Genomic DNA, 27,124 nt, shown 5'->3' on the forward strand with positions numbered 1-27,124 from the left:
CCCTATCTGGTATGGATCCCACACTGCTGAGCAGTATTCAAGCAGTGAGTGAACAAGCGTTTGGAGAAAGAACATGGGCTAATGCATTTATGTACTTGCTCTCCATACAGACTATGATACCAACAAATGGTTAGTCTGTTTTTGGTTGTAGATTGCAATGCGAAACGACTTCCATGTCGCCATTGGCTATGGCTTCTCTGATTGACAATGATGCCATTCCACATTAGTTTCAAGAGCTGTGTGCATAGGAGATCGACCTTGGTGGATAGTGCATCGTAATCCGCCCAAGACGCCATAGTAGATGCAGCTTCTACGCTGATAGTTACGTCTACAACACTGACCTGTGTGTTCAGTGTGATCGCTTCCAGTATGCAGTCGGCGAGTTCTGCTAATATGTCCAGTGACGTCTCGTTCTGCCTGCCGATGACTGCTTTTACCTGTGGTGGCAGGTGGGAACTCCACAGGGTATGCAGAATGCCGTCTGGAATCATGCCAGGGTCCACCTTGCTGCGGAGATGGCGCAGGAACTGCGAAGGTTTCCTGTCACCAATTTCTTCTTGCGTCAATACTTGCTGGATTCTATCTTCTTGAGAAACGGCTAAGCATCATATCAGTTCAGTCTTTAACCATTCATATGCATTCTCTGTTGGAGGAGCTGTTGTGATATCCTGAACTTCAGTTGCGTAACAATGATCGAGTTGGCTTACTACGAGGGGAAACTTAGTTGTTTCTGCAGTTATTCCCGCGTACGTGAAACTCTCTTCCACCTGTGTGAACCACAGCGTAGGGTTGTGTGTCCAAAATTGTGGTAAGTGAACCGCTAGTCTTGACACTGCTGGCGTGTCCATATCCGTATCTGCTGTTTGTTTTGCAGTCGGGGTCACCACTGTTGCGTAAGTAGGAGTGTACCCATGCAAACACAGTTACAAATTGGAAACTAACGGAGTCTGAACTCAAGTTTCTTTTTTTATTTCTTTCACATATAACAGGTTGTCAAGTAAGAAAATACATAAAAGAGAATTGACAACAAAGAGAAAAAAGGTAGGTATGAGAGTCACAGCCAACAGCTATCTTCTCTGTGACTCCCATGTGAACTGTGGAGATTAATCTCTGTGGTTGGCGCAAATTACATGCATCGGCTGCAATCAACGTGTGTGGTAGTCACCACAGAGGCATTCAGTCATTCACTCTTACTGCACTCCATACATGAACTGAATAGGAAGAATCCCTAATAACTGGTACAGTGGAAAGTAGCCTCTGCCATGCACCTCGCGGTGATTTGTGGATTGTAGATGTAATGCCTTGAGTAGATGTCATGAGGCTTTGTAGCTTGTGATGTGCAACTTACCCAGACTACATTCGTGCAGTATTCCATACTGAGAGTACTTCATGACTTCAGACTTTAACTGTAGGTGCTAACCTTCTCCAAATTTTTTCTTGCACATATCTGTCAGATATTTAGATCTTAAAACAGCTAGAAATTTCTGATTGCTTTAGAAATAATTTAAAAAGGTGGGAGTTTCATTCCTTAAGGAACTGGAGGTTTGCTGCTTAGTGTCAAATAGCTATAGCTACTTGTCTTGGCTGAGGTTTGTTCTATGGATTATACTAGGACATCTATCATAATATTTTTATCTGCTTGAGCCTTAATACATTTTGTTGCATGGGAATTATATTATCAATTTAAGCAAGATTTTAGCAAACACTTTAGCCACCATATTGCTTGTCTTCAAATCTGATAATATGCCTTTGAAGTTAACAAAGCCTGACACAAACAGATTACATTCCTGCTTTTCTGTCCATCAGCTTTTTGATTATCCATGGCTTTCATTGTATACTGCACAAAATTAGTACAGTTTTTACACAGTCAAGATGTTAGGGCTCTTATTTTTTTGTTATATCAGATGTAAGTGTTTAGTTAATTACATAACATAGTGATTTGAGCACACATTTCTATTAATAGTTGTAAGGATGATTTCAGTTTAATCTGACCCATATTTTATAGCTACAGAAAAACATATTATGATTCTTGTGCTTTTGAACCTTTCCCATTTTCTCAATCTATGTTATAGCTTGCTCAGCAATTTATGTGATGTATTAAATTAAATTTTTGTTTAGGCTATTGTTGAGTTTAGAATATTTCTGTTTGCAGTTATTGTGCCTATGGAATAACCATGTGCTGATTCAGAATTATCTAGTGTATCAGTGGACTATTCATACTGAACTCCTTCCTCCTTAGTAGAGTAATAATCTAATTGTTGTGTGCTGACATTATGAAGCTCTCGTGGTACTTTGATGTGTTGACTTGCTGTTTAGTGTGATTATCCATATATACGGTGATTATAATCAAAGTTAAACTTTCAAGTCATTGTATAAGTAACACCACTGGTATGAATGACATCAAACTGCAATGGAATATTATCAGAGATGGGGAAAACGTATGGCAGAAGAAAAATAAATAGTTACAAAATGTAGCAATAGCACTGCAAGCATCATAGTGTAATAGTGTTCAACCACAAAACAGAAATGAATTGTACAACAATGCTTAAGGTGTATGTTTCATCTTAAACAAACTGTGCTACTCAGTGTACATGGGTGTAAAGGTGTGATACCATTAGTTATGTAAGACCACCAACCACAGCAGTTTCATATCACATTGAACAACAAAAATTGATTTTTAATTGTCTTGGGGCCAAAAACCGCATAAAAAGAATCAATCAAGATCAAATCAGATCAGATTATTAATTTCTGTGTCATTGGCTCAAAATATGTTCAATATGCTGCCCACTGTTTTTTGCAACAAGTTGAAATCAAGAAACAGCATGTTCCATTACTGATCAAAGTGTTTCTGGGGTCATATTCAGAATGTGTTGCACAATACATGACCTCAGTGCAGCTAAGTTTGCAATCAGAACACTGAACACAATGTCCCTGAGGTAGCCCCACAGCCAGAAGTCACATGGATTAAGATCAAATGATCAGGATGGCCAAGATGAAGGGAAATGGCGGCTAATAATTCTAGCTTTTGCAAAATGACGCTTCAGCAACTGCTTAACTGGATTTGCAATGTGTGGAGGTGTGCCATCTTGCATAAAAATAATCCCAACCACAAATACAAGCTGTTGGAGAGCTGGAATGAGGTGGTTGTGCAAAAGAGACTGACAGCACTTAGCAGTGATGGTACAAGTAACAGGATCAAAAGCACTTCTCTTTGTAAATGATGCTGTAGCCCCACACCACACAGTGACCTTTCTAGGATGAAGGGGAACTTGTTGATTTGAGTGTGGATTTTCCTTTGCCCATATTTGACAGTTCTGCATATTGACATATCCTGTCAGATGGAAGTGTGCTTGATCTGTCTACAAAATCTTCCACAGCCCATCTCAATTGGTACCATATTCAAAGTTCTGTCATCCTAGACCTCACTGATGTTGGCACCAATCCTCATTTTTATATTGGTGTCTACTACTGGGAGAATGACAACTGTTTGTCACTGAAGATTGTTCTGCATCCCTGCAAACAGGAATATGAAGAGTTTCAACCAGATGTATACCTGCTCTCTTTCACTTGGGGAAAAGATGTCAGCTGCCTATAGGGCAACTTCCTTCCATAATAGTGTGATAGAAATGTGACAGATAAGAAGCTCTACCTGCCAAGTAGTGTGCTTGATGCAGTACTGTATGTGTCTCAGCTTTGCTAACATGCCCTTCAGCATTATAATAGCCAGGGTAATGAATAAAAGTTTGGGTGCCTATCTACAGAAATGTATTCTCTGGCACTCTTCAACAGAGTAGTTACTCATGGCAAATTATTAAGTATTAATGGACTACTGTTTTAGACTTACTAGAAAGCAGACAGCTTACAAGAAATACAGTGCAAGATACCAGCTGTTGCCTGGCACCTCAAATGTGTAAGTTGTTTCCAAATTTCTTATGAGGAGTCAGTGAGTAATGTTAGTTTGAACACTCTATACTCGTAGCCATAGAGAGAGAGAGGGGGGGGGGGGGGGGGAGAGAGAGAGAGAGAGAGAGAGAGAGAGAGAGAGAGAGAGAGAGAGAGCTACTCTGTGTCTAAATTAGCATGTAAAATTTTATGCTGAAAATGCAAGCGCTTGAACTAGTATTGATAAAGGCCACTAATCCAAGTAATTTTTTAATTTCTTACATACTTTTACATATTATATGAATGAAAATAACAGTGTATCCATTGCAACTTGCATCGCACCATTTTAAAATAGGTCAAATGTGCACCATTAGTTGTACTCTATTGTCATAACGTCTCTTCAAAATGTAAGTGAAAATGTGGAAGTATTTCACCAATGCAGAAAACTTAAGTTTTGTGGTCAAATGCAAGTAATGTTAAAGGGCAATATTGTGGCATTGCTCTTGCATTATGCCACTATTCCACATGAGGTATAATTCACCTCCTGAAATGTAACAACTGCATTTTTGTGTGAAAAACTGAAGCAGATTTAATGCTCTTTAGATCCATACAGTTGGTGAAAATGGAGTTGTAGCTCCAAACCTCATTTGACAATAATAAATAAGTGATCAATTTGTGAATGACAGAATACCGACCAACTCAAGACTCACTACAGTTGTTTGTGTTACTGCATGTTCACAAAAATTTTTGTTATGTGATGTACATAAATTCGTTCATTCATAACAGTTTGTTGTAAAGTAATAACCTGATTGCATGGTTATCACATCAATATTTTAAATACAAGCAAGTCACTGAAGTGGAGTTTCCATAAATCTCTAATTTCTTCATGTATGTTCTGCACATTATCATCCACATGTTAAAAATGTACCAGTAAACATCTGATCCCTTAAAGAATCAAACACCCTTGCATAAAACAGCGTCGATGGTCAGATTACTTTAAAAATGAATTATTGTGTTAAATGTTTGACTTCAAGTAGCTGGTGCCCATTGCCACACTGCAGTCCACTTACCATGGGTTGGAAATCACTGCTCTGCACTGTTCACAACTGCACGTACATCATTAGCCTAAATCAGAGACAGTAATGGATATAGGTCAGTATTTATTGTATGCCCAAACAGTATTCCATCAATACTATCTAATGACTAACCTGGTTCATGATACCCAGCACCAGATGCATGGTGGCAATGTAACAGCTTCCAGGGGCAACAAGAATTTGAATTTCAACATTTCATATATATTTTTATATTCAGTCAATAATTAAATACCTGTTTTGATCTACTCATTAACAGGTATAATGTTAGGCCAAAGGTTTAACACAGTTTGACTGTAATATGAACATGATGGTGTTTTCAGTCAGTGTAGCTCATGATTGGCAAATTACACAGACTACATTAATGCAGTGTTTCATACTTAGAAAACTTGCTGACTTCAAACAAATTCAAATGTTATCTAATTTTTTTTTCTTTTTTACCTGCGATTCAGATATTTAACACATTTAAACTGCTGCAAACATCTGATTGCTTTACAAATAATTTAAAAACTTGAGTGTTTGATTCCTTAAGATATCATAGGTTCACTGTTTAATGTTGATTTGCTATTACCGCTTCTCCAGATGGAGGATTCTTCTGTGGTTTATATTTTGCCTCCTTTCAATATATTTTAAACATGCACTTGAGTTGCAAGACATTTAGTCGTTTGAGAATTACATTACCAATTTAAGCTATGTTTTAGCACACACTTTGGCCTCCATATTGCTTGTCTTCTAATCCCATCATATGCCTTTGAAGTTAACAAGGGCCAACAAAATTAGATTACATTCCTGATTTTGTGACTTTCAGACTTTTGACCACCCATGGCTTTTATTGTATACAGTATAAACATTAGTTCTATCTTTACACAGTCATGTAGTATTAGTACTCCTGTTCTTTTGTTACATCGTATGACAGTTTTTACTTAAATACACAACATTGTGGCTTGAGTGTAGATTTGTGTTAATAATTGTAATGATGGGTTCAGTGTAATCTGAACGTGATGTGAAAGCACAAAAAAACATATTACTCCTCTTGTGCTTTCAAAGCTTTCACAGTCCTTAACTCTCTATGAGTACTTCCTCACCAATTGATGGGCATTATGTACTGTATTTTGCTCTAAATGTTTTTTTCCACTATTATGGTTAAATTGTGAATATTTCTCTTTCCATTTAGTTATTGTGCGTATGAAAATATAATATGCAGATACATGGAGTGCCAGTGGTCTACTCATATTGGTCTCCCTGCCCCTTAAGTGAAGTAGTAATCCAAGTGTGTGATTACATTATGAAGCTCTAAAGTTATTGTGATGTGTTGTCTTGCTATGTATTTTTTAATATGCTTCTGAACGATGCATTATTTAATATGAATGTTTAATGACTCTTGTATTGCAGTCTCGTCTTAGTATTATAAACTTCAGAAATATAGGACATAAATGTGTTACTAAATTCCTTGATGATTTCATTACATCGAACTCAAGTAGGCTTACTGATTGAGTTCCTGATGACATTTACTTAAATTGCGGTTTGTGCACTGTTTCCTTTATTACATTTGTGTGTAATATACACGTGCACTCTGAACAAACAGTTTGGTCATTGGGTAAATATTTCAAGAATTTAAAAAGTACATTCTTTGAAACTGACCATTTACTGTCACTCTTGTTCTAGAACTACATATATATATAATATTAGAGGGAAACAGTTGCATGTTGCTATCCACATATATGCTCATATCTGTATGATCTTCTGTGTATTACCTTGTTGGCTTCTTAAATGAAACATATGTACCTGACAGACAATGTATAGTCTTTAGCTCCAGAAATGTAAGTTTGTGTTCCTTACATTTTGATTTCCACAGTTTTTCTTCATATGTGGAGAAATGTATGATGACTGATAAAATTTTTTTCTGCAAATATTAAAAGAACCCTTCAAATATTATATACTATTTAATTGTTACATTGAGTTTTCTTCAGTTTTGTCAATTATATGGAACTGTGAAGATGGTCAATGACAGAAACCAGCTGTAATAAGTTTCAGAAAGTAGCTGTGTCATGCATTTCTCAAAGACAGTACTTGCTTAATAATTTTAGCCAGAGCCTCTGTGTACCTTGATGTCTTTGTATGAAGGCACACACACACACACACACACACACACACACACACACACACACACACAAATACAAACACACACTAACAAACACAAACGTATCTGTTATACCATTTGATCATTATCTACCCTGTACACCGACCACTACCACCACCATGGATGGGTCCCTTAGACTGTGGGCTTGTATTTCCTTTCTTACTGTCTCCCAATGTACCACCCTCTCCTGAGGAAGTGACTGTTACAAAAGCTGTAGTTTTCACACTTAACTTTTTCATTTGATACATAAAATTCTTTGTATGAATTTTTATGTTAGTATATACTCGGTTACAGTTTGTCTGTGTACTTGACAATTTCGATAATTATGTCACGTTTATTTACTTTTCAATAACTTGCACTAATTTTCACATAAATTCACCAAAGTACTTCATAAAAATTGAATCTGTGGTGTGTTTGAGTACTCATATTGATTCCATTGTAATCATCATTACCTTTTTCTGTTATCAAAGTCATTGGAATATGCTCTGTTTGAAAGGAAACAAAAGTTTGTTATATTAGAAATGCTCTTCTCTAGCATTCTAATAAAGTGAGTTTTAAAAATACTTCTGTGTATTCAAAATAATTTTGTAAATGGTAGATAATGAAATTATTGGCCTACAGTTGAGTTGTTACAAAAACCTATTTTTTATATTCTGACCAGATCAAGCATCATTCATTGTTATTGGTTCAAATATTACAGGCCTTTATTTAATGAAGTTTCTGTTTATAGCTATGATATATGTGCATGTAACTGTGATTGTGTAAAAGGACATAAATTCCATTGTGGAGTACAAGATAACATGTGAGCAGTGAGAGTATGTTGTAAATTTATGTTTAATGAGTAACAGTGCTGTTACTCAGTCATTAAATTTTGCTATCCATGAGAATATCTAATGCCTCATACAATGTTTCTTTTTGTCATATGGTCCTTGACAATCTTTGAAAATGCCACCATATGACTGACAGCTATTAAGCTATTAACTAAGTTTGACATTGCTTCCACTTATTTGTCAGACTACTGTACTATCACCTTTCCTCTCGGCCTCCCTTGGCCAACTCTTATTTTTTCGACCCCGATGGTATTAGGTTGCGAGGCCAGAGGGTGTCTTTCATTTTCTTTCTCTAATCATTATGTGGAAGGCGGGAGGAGGGCATGTTCAGGTGTGGTGATGCCAGCATTTCTTGTGGAGCAAATGCACAGCACAAAGCTCGGTCTTCAATGCTGTGGGGTATATAAGGCTGTTAACATGACCATGTAAAAATTGTCCTCAAAATCCTGAAAATAGTAATCCTCAGATATGAATTACAAGTAAGGGGTGGTGATGTTGGAACAAGTCATTACGTATGTGTAGAGACCAGTGTTCATATGATATCACTCTCAATCAGCTCTGGTTTTGGAATGAAATCTGCCCACAGTTAGATATGTTTGTCTGCATGAAGTAAGCGGAATGGAGAATGAGCCTACTGCATAAGTATGCACACTCAGCAGTACGGTGTAAAACACATCAAATATTAACTGTTGCTGGGCTGGTATGTGTTTCCACTGAAAACCACAATGAGGAATTTTGCCACCATACTACATGGTCAATGATGGAGTGGTGCACAGCACTGAAGTAACCTCGATTGCTAGTGATTAAATACAGAAGCGACAGAGCAGGTTCCTGTTCTAAAATACCAGTAACAGCGGACAACAGGCTGGAGATGACTAACAAAGAATGTAATTTGTGGCTGGCACATGTGAAGAAGAGACCAAACATGAATATGAGTACATTATGATTTGGAGCAACACTGCTGAAAGTATGAGACACTGATGTACTTCTTCCCAAGGCAATCTCTTTTCAGCACACAGCATCTCAATTGGTACCATATTCAAAGGTCTGTCATCCTAGACCTCACTGATGTCAGCTGGTGCCGACATCTCATTTTTATGTTGGTGTCTACAACTGGGAGAATGACAACTGTTTGTCACTGAAGATTGTTCTGCATCCCTGCAAGCAGGAATATGAAGAGCTTCAACCAGATGTATACCTGCTCTCCTTCACTTGGAGAAAAGATGTCAACTGCCTATAGGGCAACTTCCTTCCATAACAGTGTGATAGAAATGTGACAGATAAGAAGCTCTACCTGCCAAGTAGCGTGCTTGATGCAGTACTGTATGTGTCTCAGCTTTGCTAACATGCCCTTCAGCATTATAATAGCCAGGGTAATGAATAAAAGTTTGGGTGCCTATCTACACACATGCATTCTCTGGCACTCTTCAACAGAGTAGTTACTCATGGCACATTATTAAGTATTAATGGACTACTGCTTCAGACTTACTAGAAAGCAGACAGCTTACAAGAAATACAGTGCAAGATACCAGCTGTTGCCTGGCACCCCAAATGTGTAAGTTTTTCCCAATTTTTTATGAGGAGTCAGCGAGTAATGTTAGTTTGAACACTCTATACTCATAGCCAGAGAGAGAGAGAGAGAGAGAGAGAGAGAGAGAGAGAGAGAGCTACTCTGTGTCTAAATTAGCATGTAAAATTTCATACTGAAGATGTAAGCACTTGAAATAATATTGTTACAGGCCACTAATCCAAGTAATTTTTTAATTTCTTAATACTTTTACATATTATGTGAATAAAAAAAATAAAATTGAAATAATTGTAAATCGATTATAATCTACATCACATCACTGTAATATTGGTTAAATATGTATTATTAGTATGTAGTACAGTCATATACATTTCAAAAATAGTTTCAGAATGTAAGTCTAAATGTGGAACTATTTCAACAATGCACAAGACAGAGGAAGTTCTGTGGTCTGATGTATGTAATGTTAGTAGACATAATTCTCCATCTCTTTTGCACTCTGCCATCATCCCAGCTGATGTTAAATTGAAGGAAGTTAACTATACAATTGTATCATTAAATGTAAGGTTAAAAATAGAAACAAATGTTATGCTCATTACATTCACACAGTCAGTGAAAATGGAGATGTAGCTCTGAAACTTGTTGTACAATAATTAAAAAATAAATACCTATGAATGACAGAATATTGACTTGATTAACGCTTACTTAATGTTACTATTTCTATTATATTGACAAATATTGTTGTTATGAACAAACAACTTTATGGACATATCATGACAACAGTTTGTTAGAAATTTATAACATGCTTGCATGGTTATCATGTCAATATCTTGAATACAAACAGGTTAATGCAGTGGATTTCCAAACGTGTCTAATTTACTTGTGGAAATTTTGTAGCACATGGATGACAAGGTACAAATGTACCAGTAAACTACAGACCCATTAAACAATCAAACTCCCATGTGTGAAGCAACTTTAATAGTCCAATTACTTTAAAATGAGTTTGATTACTTCACAGTGAGTTAGTGTGTTAAATATTTGACTTCAAGTACAACAGCAAACCTTACCTAAACTTTTTCCACTTATGTGCTAAAAGTTAATTGGATTCCATTAAGAGGTCACATTCTCAAATACTGGATAAACAAACCCCAGGTAGCAGCATGCTGTCAGTTACACTTCTTAAAGACAAGTTCACAGTGCCTAAATCTAATACTTGTTTCTTTCTGTTTTAAACTTATAATATACTTCCTAATGTGCAGTTTCAGATTATGAGGGCATTTTAAATTTTCAGAGTTGGTCAGTCATTATGTGGAATAACAAAACTAAAAACTGACTAATTCCAGGGGCAGTGTTTTTTTTTTTTTTTTTTTTTTTTTTTTTTTTTTTTTTTTTTTTTTTTTTTTTTTTTTTAAATGCTCCAACAGGTCTTTGTTAGTACAGTAATATTTATTCTGAATGCCAAGTCTACCATTACTGGTATTAAAATAATCCTCTCATTTTGGATTCTGCACTTCTACACAGTTGCAACTGCACTGTGTCTCAATAATGGTATACATGCGGCTAAAGATCAATGTGATACAGTACACTGTATCCCACAGTTGGATGTATTTGACACTTGGAGCCCTGTGCTATCTTACATAATCAGCACACTGACATAGGGTGGTCAGACGAAGAACTTTCAGTGAGAGGTGTAAGGATGTTACACGAACTTCTTAGATTCTAGTATTTTATTATTTTCAATATTGCTCTACATTCAGCTTTCAAATGTTCATGTTTATATTTTGTGTTCAACAAACCTTCAGATTCTCCTTTCCTGGATATGAATTGAATTGTCTGCTTGTGTCCAAAGTTTAGAAATTACCTCAATCTGTCTACTGTAGGGAGAGAAATTAATTCCTATTTGCAGTATGCAATAACTCTAAATCATCATCTGCATCATTGTTAATAGTTTATAATGGTTGTTGTAATTCAGTGAGCAGCTCATCAAATTTGTCAGTCTGATTGAAGGTCACCTGGAATGTTTGTATTGACTTGAGTTGGCCCACCAGTAAATCCTGCAACTTCTCATTTGCTGAATTCAGAGCTTCTGGAAAGGAGTGTTTTTCACTGCTGCAACAGTTGTGGTGGGATGTGATTACTGTGAAAAGTGAATGTGTGTTGTGACATAACTTCTGCAATCACTGGCTTTTTCCTTTTTTTTCTTGTCTTCCAGAGAATAGTGATCTGACTGGAAAGTGTTTTCTTTGGGTTTACTAAACATGAACCCAAAATTCACCATCACATGTGATATTACTTCCATGTTATAAATTAATGACACAGGCTAGTGAAGATGCCCATTTTGAGAAGGCCTAAATTCACTTTCTCTCCATTTTGTTTCAAGCTGTCTACAATTGTGTATTACATTCATACAATCATTCATACTAATGATAATGTGCATGGCTCAAACTTTTGGAATAGAGAGTGTGATGTTTACTGAAAACCACTATTCTACAAGCTGAGATCACTTTCATTCTCAGTTACTCAAACACAGTTTGTGGGTGAGAACATAAAAATTATTGCAAAGTAAACAAAACATGATCAGCAGTTGAGTAAATAGGACATTCTTAAAATTTGTAATCATAGCACCAAAAAATATGACAAAATCTGACTAAAACTTCCATTTCAAATTCCTTATTCATTTTCCTAAGTAAAGTGAGAAACACTGCTCTCTTCAATTGTCACAAGTAAAACACCACACAGTTCACTCTGTAATGCAACTAGTCCCCAAGGAAAAGATACTTAAAGCTGTGAGAACTTGAATTTGCTAAAAATTGATGCCCAAAACAAAGACAGTAGTTTTTAATGTCAAACAAAACAGGGTTTCAAATCTCTCTTAAGTGATACCCCTTAAGTCCATTATTAACAGAAATACAGGGGTATCCATCAGGTAGGGTGTGGAACCCTGTTCTGTTTGGTATTAATAAGTGTTTGGTATTCGATTTCTGCAAGTGATCTCTTAAGTGATACCCCTTATGTCCATTATAAACAGAAATACAGGGGTATCCTTCAGGTAGGGTGTGGAACCCTGTTCCGTTTGGTATTAATAAGTGTTTGGTATTCGATTTCCGCAAGTTTTCACTGCCAGTGCACTGTCACGCTTAGCACTGGTAGACAGTTAGAGTGGTGCAAGTGTAGTAGACCTAGATAGTGTACAAAGGAGCTGCCATATGCTTTAATTTCTGTTTGAGCGAGTTAGTGTGCCGGATTAATCAACTGAAGATGCTAGCCAGGTGAACCTCTTCGCTGATGTTATGTTCTGGCTGGAGCCTGGTTCTGAATAATAATGATCTAGTAATCCTGGACATGAAAGCAAGATCACATATGAACATAGTTTTATGTTACATTGGACACAGCTTCTGAGAGCTTACATACAGATACAATACACATCGTAGTGTTATGCCAAATGCTTTAGTTGTGTATGAAAGCTCTTGATGTATGAACTCCAAAGACACTCTGTTCACGTAATACTTGCATATAAAAGACTGCCACTAGGTTCTTTCGTGTGAGATATTCTTAACACCGCAATCAACATTCTTAGTTTCAAAATGCTGTTTTCTTGGGGTGTATGAACTTGACGATTTTTTAGACCTGTGCAGCTGCAGAAGTGTTTCAGTGTCATGTTGTGTATTTGTCCAGTGTCACATCAGGTCAGTGAATAAATCACTGAGAGAATTAGCTCATTTCCATGATTATGAAATTCTCATCACTGAAAATATACAAATACTGCTCAATGTCATATGATAATCAGAAATTGTGCAACAATGAAGATTTCCCCATGAACTCCATAGATACCTACTCCAGAGTAGTTGTGCACATCAGATGGAAACTTGCTACTCTCCAGTGAATGTGAGGTATGAGTGAAGGTCGGCAAGATGTGTCGCCTGTTAATGTTATTAGTCTGATATGGTAATTGGCTATCTCTTGCCAGAAGGAGCTGCATTTCCTGTAATTGTCATGATGGTATTGCTTTTACTTGGCAGGAAAGACCCAAGGAGTTTCAGACAGTTAAAGGGTGCCCAAAGCACTTAATGCATGTAAGATTACTGCACAACTTTTACAACCTTGAAAGATGCCCCAGCTATAGGAAGCAATGGTTAGGCACAAAAGCTCTCCTTCAGTAGTAGACCTTTGTTTTCATATGAAGTCGGGTCTGTAACTAAAAGACATGGCCTATATTTAAGGCACTGTGCTAAGGTAACTGGGAAAACTCAGTAATCATTAACTCTTTGTCTCCCTACTGACAGGTTTTTTCCATTTGGACTCCACAGTGCACTGTATATCCCCCGTATTGCTAGGTGACCTGGAGCTTTGGTAACTCTGCTAACAGAAGGGTCTGTAGTGACTGCAGCATGGGAGTTCAGGCTCCAGATTCTATTTCTGGTGCTGCAGAGTGGAGACCTGTGTCTGTTACATACACTAACCTGTCTGTATGTACACAGGTACCCTCCAGAGAGGAGAATCTAGCTTAGGTAGGGCTGTTCCAGCAGAAAGTCTTGCTAATGACTGGATCATCAGACATTGCAGGAAGTGTTGTGGTGTGACACTGTGATTACATTGCAAATGCATGGCACTAAAGATTCTGTGGCCTGTGATCCTTTCATTTTACTTTTTAGGTTCATTACTCATCTAACCAAATACAAGTGGTGTGACACATATGTTATAACACAGTGCTGGGTAAGTACAAGTTGACTGGTACCAAAAATTATTTTTGGGGGGATCCAAAAGTTGCTTAATTGTAGCTTGCCCAATGCTATTGGTATTTATCAGATAAGATGCAATCGAAAGCTGCTTCTTTCTTCTTGTGAATTTCCATATGGCTTCCAATTAACAATCTTCATTCAGATACTTAATCCTTAATGTTATAGTGCTTCTTTAAAGGCACCCACTCTGTATACTTATATCCAGTCTCCATTAATCACTCGTACCTCCATATTTACTACTGGGAAATCCAAATATGTCTTGATGGATTGCAGCACATATTGCATCATCTGTACAACAATATTTTACATGATCTGAGACACCAGAGTCAGACATTGCATACTGTTACATCTGTTAACACATTTTTTTAGTTCACTGCTTCTGGCATTTGCTACAGGAGAGGACTACTATATCATTTTTCTCATGCAATTTTTGTAAAAACTATTGTGTAACTCTGAGTATCTATCACAAAATTCTTTACAGTCAACTAAAAGATGAAAATGAGAATTTCATTCCCTAGCAGTGTTCCACACTGTGCATAAATGAGAGATTTTGAGCATAAAGTAGAGTATGTCATTGAGATTGCTCTTGGTGATGAAAAGAATTGCCAGGTGATCAAATAAAGAAAATACCAATCCATTACACCAGCATTCCAAAATATTCCTGAATTGAATACTGAAAAACCTGTTGAAGTTATCGGAATGTCAGAATTTAGCTCATTCCATTAAAATATTGTCTACAATACTCGAAGAAAAAACTGGTGTCATCTAAACATTCTATCACATGAACCATTCAATGATGGATTGGAAGCCATAAAAAAAGACAGCACTGCAACCCCCTGTTGGCTGTAGGTAAGACTACGAGAAGCACTAGGTTGGTATTGGACATGAGGCAATTAATAAAATAATAATCGTGTGAGAATCTGAGCAGAAAATTTAGTTCAACAAGTACAGTGGATCCAAGGATCAAGTACCTCGTTTCCATCAATTTGAGTATGTCGTACTGACAGATAAGTCTAAACAGAGCTCCTGTAAAGTACACTGCTTTTATTTTTGCATGTCATACCAACCCATTTAGAATGACATCACTTACTCTAACCGTGAGTGTTGGTGTGTTTATAATAACATTACATGATGTGTTAGGCCCAGAATTACTACAAAGAATTACTTTATATGTGGGTGATTTGTTGAATGCCACACAAATTTTGGAAGTGCACATGTCACTGGTAGAGAATGTTTTAGAATACTTTCAGCAATATGATGTTAAAAAAAAAAAAAATTCTATTCAGGGAGCGAGAGAGAGAGAGAGAGAGAGAGAGAGAGAGAGAGAGAGAGAGAGAGAGAGAGAGAGAGAAAGAGAGAGAGAGAGAATGAATAAATTCCTTCTGGCACATTATTATGCCTCAAGATGTCCTAATTGACAAAACAAAAATACAATGAGTTCGTAACTTCCCAGTATACCAAACAGGTGCAGTTAAAAGTATCTTCAGATTTAGCCAATGAACCTTGTCATTTTGTTCCAAACCAGTTTTTATATGCAGAACCATTACAAAATTTTGTACACAGACTGATCCCTTAGATTGGGTCTGAAGTAATCCAGTCTGCTTTCAATAAGATCAAAGATGCACTAGCAAATAAACAGTTGGTGCACCATATGAATGTCCCAGGATTTTTGCTTGACAACTGATGCTTCACTTACCAGGTTGGGAGCTTCTCTCTTCCAAATCAGGGGTTTAGATGGTAGATGAAGTGTCTGTACACTACCCTTTCCTAATGGGCCTACGCAGCCACTGAATGTGAAGTTGTCACAATTATGTACCCTTTCAGGAAATTCCACCACAATTTTCTTGATAATTACACCAAAGTATATTGTGGTTGCCAACCTTTAAGCTTTCTTCTCAATTGCAAATTAGTGTATGCAAAAGTGGTTCACTTCAGTAATGGTTTGTCATGGAACAGAACAATGTAGTAACTGACACATTACCATGTTTACCTGAAGAAATATCCAGTAACTGTTGCTCTGAGGGATGAAGATCTAAATATAATGTCTTTCTGGTGCATGATAACACTTATTGTCTGTGTTTCATGTCAGCAGCAATGTGTGTCATCTCCAAGACAGCAATCCTAGGTGGAAAGAAATCAGAATACAATCTACACTTGACCCACCTGAGGCACTAGTTAGATACTATGTTCTTCACAATACTGTATTATTTTGTTGTTGTTTTACCCAGTATAACTTGTGTAACTGCATTCCAGGGGACAGCCTGGAGAACCTAATCTTGTACATCCATTAAGCACTGGGGATCCTGAAGTGGTTAAATGTGCTGAGAAAATCAATGGCTATTGCTATTTTCCTTACCTGTAAAAAAGAGTAAAATGGATTATCCACAAACACCTACTCTGTCAAAGTGTGAAACCTCCAAACTATGGCTCTGAAGGTGAGCTCCACCCAGTCTGGGTGGCAGAAGAGTTTTAGGTGACAATACCTCATGCTGCAGAGTTTGCTTTCCAGGTAAGGTCCTCTGCTGCTGTGCACATTCAAATCACTCACAATATGCACAGGCACTCATATTAAGCTAAAGTTTAGGAGCACTGTGCTGCCACAAAAAGCTGAACACAGGTTGTAAGTCAGCTGGAGTGAGACGAGGGGTGCCAGATTCACATGAAGGACACAGATCTCTAGTGTGCCTGGTGAACTGAAGAGATCAGCAGCGAAAAGCTACAGTTTATTATATGGAAAAATGTATTTCAGTATAGAGGTCTAGTAGGTACAGGTAGTACTTATACATAATAAAGAAGGGATGGCAGGCATGATTGTGGAATGGGGACAGAGTAGCATGTTCTGTTTCTCACAACCTACATGAATGCATTTGAAATGTCAGATGATGAATCATAATTCAGGTCTTAGGTATGGTAGCCAGGTAAGCTTGCAGCTCAGTAATATCACAGACAAAAAATTTAGAGCAGCCACCTACTAGTCAGACTTAGGACAAACTATATGGTAGGAGATTTAAAACTTTCATGGCTTTGTTAATATTTTCCATCGTAAGTGGCCACAATTTCTTTTTTATATATGAAAAGTGGTCAAAACACTTCTTCATAAATTTTAGTAATTCTATCAAACAAAGATTTGATAGATTCATCCACATTAGTCCATGTTGATGTAATTCAATAACTGAAGTAAAAAACATATAAGTAGTTTATTAGATGATAGCAAAAATCAAATGATCCTAATTCCCAACACTAAAAAGATATGGACACTTGCAAAAAACATAAAAATCTATGTAGACACTACATTAAATGGCGAAAATGTGTAGATATCATCATAAATGCCGGGGAATGCTATGTTTTGATGTAGCAAAACATTTATAAAGATTTGATATAACACTATGGCAACAAAGGAGTTACTCCTGTAAATTTGTGTTTCCTTGTTAGAGTTGTGGGATATTTCAGTAGCAGTGCTATCATCTATAAACACCGCTGTGTTTCAGTCTTCCATACAAATCTGACCAACAACAAAATCTCTAACCTTGGCTATGGTGTACAAAACAAGATGTTTCTGTAATGGATAAGGGCTGTAAGAGTTTAGATTAGTGAGGTTTACCACTTTAGGCCTAACCGTGTCCTGCAGTTGTAACTAAATCAAGGCAGCAGCTTCTAAGCAGTCAGTGTATTAATTACATGTCACAAAGTACAATCAGTAGGTCTATAATAACTGTTCCACATTCAGTGCCATTCTGCTTCAGATAACTTTACTTCTATTCTGATGTGTTACCTTCTTTAGAACAGCCTGAATCTTTTGAAGTGTGTAGATTGTTGTCTTTTATGGATCACTTCCACAGATATCTACTATGAGGCTTGATATAAGAAAAAGAAAGATTAATTTCTACATCTCCATGTACATCCATCTACATCCATACTCCGCAAGCCACCTGACGGTGTGTGGCGAAGGGTACCCTGAGTACCTCTAAGGGTTCTCCCTTCTATTCCAGTCTCGTATTGTTTGTGGAAAGAAGGATTGTTGGTATGCTTCTGTGTAGGCTGTAATCTCTCTGATTTTATCCTCATTGTCTCTTTGTGAGATATACGTAGGAGGGAGCAATATACTGCTTGACTCTTCGGTGAAGGTATGTTCTAGAAACTCTGCAGGAGAGACGCTCAGTACCTCGGTACAGGCTTTTGTTAGAGTCTTCCACTGGAATTTATTTATCATCTCCATAACGCTTTCGCGATTACTAAATGATCCTGTAACGAAGCGCGCTGCTCTCCGTTGGATCTTCTCTGTCTCTTCTATCAACCCTATCTGGTACGGATCCCACACTGCTGAGCAGTATTCAAGCAGTGGGCCAACAAGTGTACTCTAACCTACTACCTTTGTTTTCAGATTGCATTTCCTTAGGATTCTTCCAATGAATCTCAGTCTGGCATCTGCTTTACCCACGATCAACTTTATATGATCATTCCATTTTAAATCACTCCTAATGCGTACTCCCAGATAATTTATGGAAAAAACTTCTTCCAGTTGCTGACCTGCTATTTTGTAGCTAAATGATAAGGGATCTATCTTTCTATGTATTTGTAGCAAATTAAACTTGTCTACATTGAGATTGAATTGCCATTCCCCGCACCATGCGGCAATTCGCTGCAGATCCTCCTGCATTTCAGTACAATTTTCCATTGCTACAGTACTTGGGCACAGTCAGCTTCAACGGTTTTGTGCTGCCTTCTTGCAACCTGTGATTCTGTTCCTGTTCTTGTCACATAAAATAGGTAGCTTCATGTTTCTATCTCGGTGTGCATGTGTAAATCTCCACTAGAACACACATGCTACAAAAATATCTGTAGCTAAAAATCTTGAGACATCAACTCTTTGTGAGTGTCTGTGCACAACAAATCAGTTACCCACAGATGAGTCACTGCCTGTCTTCAGTTTTTGTTGTTGTCATGTTATTGTAATTAGTAAATGTTTGCACAATTGTGTTGGTGGCTAGTGCAGGTAGAGGAGACACAAGGATGATAACTGCTTTCAAATAATCAAGGTGTCAGTATTTTATGTTGGAAGTGAGGGACACCTTGCAGTCCGATTCATATGTAGAACAAAAATCCCAGGGGAATCCAACATGAAGAAGATTTATATGTGTCAGAAGGTGTAAGCCTACAACTGTATGAAATCTTGCAGTTGGAATTAGTCCTTCACTGTTAAATTTGGTTGACCCCATGTGGCTCCCCTGGAAATATCATGTAATGCACAGTTGTTTTGTCAGTTGCAATAGAATGCTTGGTATAATGTGTGACCTGTGATTAGCAAAAGTCAGAAACTGATGACACACAGTTTCACAGTGGCTGAGGATCCTGCCATTTAAAAAATGCTTTAGAAGTAACAATTGACCCCTACCAAATTCCAATGGCCTGATGTGTCTTTTTAGACTACAAAGAATGATCTCATGCCACATGTTATTTTTAGTATGGTCATATTATTCTTTCAAAAGTACCCTGCAACGTAAATGGAAGCTTTTACACATTCCAGTGTACAGTTCTGCAATATGTCTGTGTTGTGGGGACATTAGCTGGTGGCAATTAATGCAGATAATCTGTCCTCATTATGTAGCTCTAATTGCAATAGTACTTTTGCAACGTTCTCTTGCCTAAATCTGATGTCGTGATTTTCACTAAACATAGTTGGCTGTGAATTACATGTTGAGATTGTCAGACAATTTCTTCCATAAGCGAAAGCTTGTGGTTTATAAATTTTTGGCTTGAAATTACTGTATGTTCAATCTCAGAAATGTCTGAGAAGGATTTTTAAGTATTTTTTAAATTATTATACTTGGAAACAATTACAAATAAGTGTATTGTTCAAATTTTGTAGAAGTATAGGCTAAGTAAAATCCTTCTAATGCAGATGACAAATTGATGTGTTATGTAGGTACTGTGCATGAAAACTGCCAGCAGTGAATAGTCTAAACAGACAGATATGTCTCAATAATGTCCACTTTCAGAAAATTATCTTACCATAAAAGATGCTTGTTAGTTATGTCTACGATAAGACAGGCCATTCATTATATGCTATTTCTCACAAAGTAAATCTGCAGTTGCCAACCCACACAATTTCTAAGTATGTGAACTACCTACATTAATTGTATAGAAGTTCTCATTGCTTGTCAAACCTCAGGCTATGCAAACATGTTCAAGAAGGCCTTCACTTTAAAATGTAATGTGTGCCTCCAGAGGTTCAAGGTATGGAAATAATATTTTTTTCCTGAGGAGTGAGCCTGCCATATGGAAGCTAACAGAGGTGCATTAGGTGAACAAAGGGACACAATTCATGCAGCTCATTAAAGAAATGATTTATACATTCCTTCTAAAACCAAGAGATTGCAAACAGTTGCTAATTCAGGAAGGTGATTCACTACATATACACTGCTGGACTATGGCTAGTTGATATGTTACTTGGTGCCTCCATATGCACAACAAAAAATGACACACACACACACACACACACATACACACAAGCCACAGTTGTTAGAGTTAGGAAGGTGAATGATGTTTCCAGAAGAATAAAGCATTGGAAAATGTCTTGCATATCCAGTTTCTTCTACACCATTGTATAGAGTTGCATTCATCTTATCCCAACAGTATGTTCATTAGTACATAGTGTGTTATAAATTTCTGTGCGTGTTTCAGAGTTGTGCTTACATATAGCTCCTTCCATACCTGCATCCCTAACAGATTTTTAAAATCACTGATTGTTTCCCTACTAGGAAATGATATGTGGATTATGCTGATTTTGGTACCCCCAAGTGTTCCAGAGGTATGACTAGTACCTGCATTATCTGTTAAGCCCTCTGACTCTTGATCAGTCTTGTAGAAAAGTTGTGAACTGATTTACAGAAATTGTGCAAATGATGTACACTATACAGTTTTATACTAACATGCCTTTTATTCCATATTTATTACCACCAGAAAATACTATGCACGTCAAATGCTTCTATGCAAGTAAATTTGCTCATCAATCAGCCTGCCTCTCTCTCCTATGACACAGTACCACAGTAGCAAATGCAATCACTCTCTGAAGTTACAGTAATTTCAGCATAGTTTGACAAAAACTAATATTCCTTGTGTAGCAAATGCTCACAGCAGTTCCAAAACATATGTTTATTAGATACTTAGTGTAAGGTGCTTTGTCAATGGCCACATCTACACCAGTGTAATTGGGCAGTTTTAACAGGCACTGAACTACACTGCTGGTTTTTCTGCTGGGTGTGAGGAAGATGATGGGAATGTGTCCATGGATGTCTCCTGGTGTCAAAATAGCAACATTTATTAATAAACAGCAATGTATTGGTTGTGGGCACTCTAGGCGAGGGTTGCTTCCATTCGTAATATTCTTGCTGGTGACAGAGGTGACTGGAGGATGTTCACACACACGCTGGCTGCTGCATCTGTAATTGCATTGGCGTAACTTGAGTCTGCTGCATTGCCAGTGGCACTCCAGCCTTCCAGGACATTTTGCTGCAGCTGGAACCACTCACTGTGGGACTCAGTAATGCTGTCAACCGGGGGTGTGTCAGGACAGACCAGTGCCCTGTCTCAGCAGACATCCCCAGCACCGACACTCTGGTGTGAATGGTCCAGGGTCCCTGGCCCTGCCCCAGTCATGGTACTCAAGCCAGCAGCATCCAGCATAATGCCAACAGTGCATTATCACAAAGCACCCCAAGCAATGGCACCAAAGACAGTGTCCGAAGATAATTAAGGCAGGATAGTTATGTCAGTGGAGTCACTCTGGCACCTCCTGGGAAACTACCTACATTATGACAGTGACTATTACAATGATTGTGATTGCAGTTACAACTCTGAACTGGTGGTGGTGGTAAGTAACACGGCTCTGTGCCACTCAAACACCTCAAGACAGATGATGTTGATGAGCGGGCTGCCGGTCCTTAAATGTGGCTTTCTTTTGCTGGTCTGCTGTTTTCCTTTCCCAGTAAGTCAGGGGAATATTCTGGTGTTGCTCAGCTGGCCTATCTGATCCCATTACTGCCTCGATGTCGGTGCCCTGGCTTGCAGTGAGCTGCTTCTTGTCATGTCTTCTCCTGCATGGTGAACTGGCTGTTGACACAGCATTATCCTTTGTTACTGTACTCGACACTCCACCGACCAATTATGCCACAGTATCATAGCAGTGAACTGCACAACTGAGGAAACACACACAAATTCAGGCTCCTAATACTCCTTCATTTTTTAACTAACTTTATTATTCCAAATTCCTAGCTTTAACTAATTTAATCACTCTCATCTTTCAATGCACTATAGTTTGTTCAGTCCCCAATCCAAATATTGTATTGCTTTCAGTTTGAGAGTAAACAGGAGTAGAAGTCAACTTCCTCATAAGTGTGGTTCCTGAACTCACCTCTAGGTTTTTAATATGGGAATATGTAAAGCGTATTGTATACTCTTTACCAATAAGAACAGTAGTTGTGTTTTTCAAGTTAAGGTGTGCATCTTTCATAAACTTGTTCTATAGTGAAAAATTATACTCTTTGCAAAAATAATGTGTCGCTAATGCTTTATCAGGAATGATGATATTATTGGGTTTATATTTCAATATACTGAAAGCATATGAAGACTGATCAATTTGTAATACAGAATGGGCTTATCGTTGTTTTTTGAAAATGTTTTCATGGGATACATCTTATCAGTGGAACATGATTCCACACATTTGCCACAACACTCAAATCAAGTATTACCAAGGCACCACTTGATTTTCATCAGTAGGACGATTCTTCCTCTATGGACCTCCTTACTTCATTCAGATATATTTATTTAGCACAAAGTAAACAGTCAACCAACAACTTGAATGTATCTTTATCAACAACAAAATTTAGTTTTTCACCCTTTATGAGACATGACATTCATTGTATGGATAATTGTTCATACAATAACATTACAGTACATAAATTTAACAAAATATCAGTCCTACTGGCAAAACATTCATGTTCTTTAATTTAAATTTTTCATAATTAAAACTACTTTATTTCTACACGAGATGTTGCCTTGGTTATCAACAAATTCCATTATTATAACATGAAACACAATATTTTTTAACATTAACAGTGTTCCTAGCAAGCCTAATCACACACAGTTTGATGCTGGGATCAAACCCAATGTAAAATAATCTCCACTAAACATGAACATTTCATTGCATTAATGAAATGTTCATAATGGAGTTATGTAGTAACTGTTTCAAATAATAGCAACTCAGAACTGTGTTATACAATACCTAGTAGGTGATACATGTACTTTGTGTTGTGGACTGGCAAGACAGCCAATCCACTATGACAGGAAGCTGAAAGGCATGCGTTTAAGCTCACGCATGCTGGCATGAGGTCTGCAACAGGCAAGGTCTTGAGACTAGCAGAAAAGGTACGTAGCTTCTTGAATACTTAACTTTAATCCATAATTGGTGAATATCGCTCTTGACGGTACATGTTTTACAATCTCAATATTAACTGGTAATGGTGCCTTGCTAGGTCGTTGCAAATCACGTAGCTGAAGGCTATGCTAACTATCGTCTCAGCAAATGAGAGCGTATTTTGTCAGTGAACCATCACTAGCAAAGTCGGCTGTACAACTGGGACGAGTGCTAGGAAGTCTCTCTAGACCTGCCGTGTGGCCTGCCAGACCGCAGCCGATTTAAAGGCTACCAACTAGCAAGTGTGGTGTCTGGCGGTGACACCACAATTTGAATTAATATAAATTTCAATACAAGCTGTTTTTCTTGTAGAATTCCAGAAATTTCTTTTGAGCTGGCTTATGTAGGAATGTGACAGACTAACTTTGACATTGCTTTTCCCTGGCTTTCACCCACTGGGTGTTAGGAAAATGTCATCTTTAAAAAATCAATAACAGCAAGAAATCTGGCCCCTTCCTTGTGCCTGATCTACAATGCAACACAATGTCTAGAGAACAACCTCATGTTAACAACTACAGCAGATTGATAGCAGCAGTGGATCAGTAAGAGAAATAAGTCACTGAAAGCATGGGGATGGCGATAGGAACCTGGGTCTCCATTTACTTATCTCACGATGGTGGTCATGTTGTACATGCATCAGATTGTAGAACACATGCCACACATTAGCTTCGTGCCACAGTAAACAGCAACAGGTTCGTGGAAGCTCATAGGCCTATACATTCATATTACACTGGCTTGAAAAATATAAGGACAAAAGAAACTTTTGCATGGTGTCACAGCCAAGTAACATAGCTCAGAGAAACTGTACATACAAATAAGTACAAATGGTGATCATGTTGTACATGCATCAGATTGTAGAACACATGCCACACATTAGCTTCGTGCCACAGTAAACAGCAACAGGTTCGTGGAAGCTCATAGGCCTATACATTCATATTACACTGGCTTGAAAAATATAAGGACAAAAGAAACTTTTGCATGGTGTCACAGCCAAGTAACATAGCTCAGAGAAACTGTACATACAAATAAGTATTTAAATATTTTACAGAAGGCAACTGAATGAGAAACTGACAAACAGAAATGATGCTTTCATTCAAAGAAAATAAGTACACTGAAGTGCCCATGATTTATGAATGTCCTCTGGCTTACAAAAGACTGAACATGGTTCTTAATAGGGTGTGTGATCAAGATTGACAATGCATGATCTGCAATGTGCACCCATTTTGGCACAAGGTTGGTAAAGAGTTCCTGTGTACAGTATTCAATTTCTCCTCCAGTGCATTTAACAATAGCTAAATGCAATGCAGCATAGCCACATGCACCAACGAGCATCTCCCCAACATGTTTGATAGGTTCTAAGTCAGGGGAACATGCAGGATAGTCCATTCGTCAGATATCCTTGCATTCCAAGATCTCCACATGCACTGTTCGGTGCAGTCAGGCATTGCCATCCATGAAAATGAAGTCACAGCCGAATGCACTCCTGAAAAAGCAAACATTGGGAAGAAGTACTTTGTCGCAATGGTGTTGTCTGGTCAGTATACTGTCTTCAAAGATTTGAAGACAGTATGCCCTTGCAACATTGTGCCTTTTACATCATGACAACTAGACTACCAAAATGATGATGTCAGGCAATGTTGGTGAGATGCAGTAGTGCTCTCACCAAGAGGTCACACACATAGCATACAGGAATATTGTTGAACATGATCAATTTGGTGTTTGAGGTTTTAGGGCATCGACAGTGATAATGTTGCATGGGCATATTGCCTACTAATCATTGAACACAGTTCACTTACAGGTCAACATCTTTGTGGCACTACTCCTTCTATACACCTGACTTTCCAAGAGTGCATTTGGCCCTGACTTTATTTTTATGGAAGACACTGCTGGTTTTTCTGCTGGGTGTGAGGAAGATGATGGGAATGTGTCCATGGATGTCTCCTGGTGTCAAAATAGCAACATTTATTAATAAACAGCAATGTATTGGTTGTGGGCACTCTAGGCGAGGGTTGCTTCCATTCGTAATATTCTTGGTGGTGACAGAGGTGACTGGTGGATGTTAACACACGTGCCGGCTGCTGCATCTGTAATTGCATTGGCATAACTTGAATCTGCTGCAGTGCCAGTGGCACTCCAGCCTTCCAGGACATTTTGCTGCAGCTGGAACCAATCACTGTGGGACTCAGTGTTGCTCGGCTGGCCTATCTGATCCAATTACTGCCTCGATGTCGGTGCCCTGGCTTGCAGTGAGCTGCTTCTTGTCATGTCCTCTCCTGTATGGTGAACTGGCTGTTGACACAGCATTATCCTGTGTTACCGTACTCGACACTCCACCGACCAATTATGCCACAGTATCATAGCACTGAACTGCACAACTGAGTGAAACACTCACAAATTCAGGCTCCTAATACTCCTTCACTTTTTATCTAACTTTATTATTCCAAATTCCTAGCTTTAACTAATTTAATCACTCTCATCTTTCAACGCACTATAGTTTGTTCAGTCCCCAATCCAAATATTGTATTGCTTTCAGTTTGAGAGTAAACAGGAGTAGAAGTCAACTTCCTCATAAGTGTGGTTCCTGAACTCACCTCTAGGTTTTTAATATGGGAATATGTAAAGCATATTGTATACTCTTTACCAATAAGAACAGTAGTCGGGTTTTTCAAGTTAAGGTGTGCGTCTTTCATAAACTTGTTCTATAGTGAAAAATTATACTCTTTCCAAAAATAATGTGTTGCTAGTGCTTTATCTGGAATGATGATATTATTAGGTTTATATTTCAATATACCGAAAGCATATGAAGATTGATCAATTTGTAATACAGAATGTGCTTATCATTGTTTTTTGAAAATGTTTTCATGGGATACATCTTATCAGTGGAACATGATTCCACACATTTGCCACAACACTCAAATCAAGTATTACCAAGGCACCACTTGATTTTCATCTGTAGGATGATTCTTCCTCTATGGACCTCCTTACTTCATTCAGATATATTTATTTAGCACAAAGTGAACAGTCAACCAACAGCATGAATGTATCTTTATCAACAACAAAATTTAGTTTTGCACCCTTTATGAGACATGACATTTATTGTATGGATAATTATTCATACAATAACATTACAGTTCATAAATTTAACAAGATATCAGTCCTACTGGCACAACATCCATGTTCTTTTATTTAAATTTTTCATAATTAAAACTACTTTATTTCTACACGAGATGCTGCCTTGGTTATCAACAAATTCCATTATTATAACATGAAACACAATAATTTTTAACATTAACAGTGTTCCTAACAAGCCTAATCACACATAGTTTGATGCTGGGATCAAACCTAATGTGAAATAATCTCCAGTAAACATTAACATTTCATTGCATTAATGAAGTGTTCATAATGGAGTTATGTGGTAACTGTTTCAAATAGTAGCAACTCAGCA

The sequence above is a fragment of the Schistocerca serialis genome, chromosome 4 (genome assembly GCF_023864345.2).
Source record: "Schistocerca serialis cubense isolate TAMUIC-IGC-003099 chromosome 4, iqSchSeri2.2, whole genome shotgun sequence".
In the NCBI taxonomy this organism is placed as follows: domain Eukaryota; kingdom Metazoa; phylum Arthropoda; class Insecta; order Orthoptera; family Acrididae; genus Schistocerca; species Schistocerca serialis.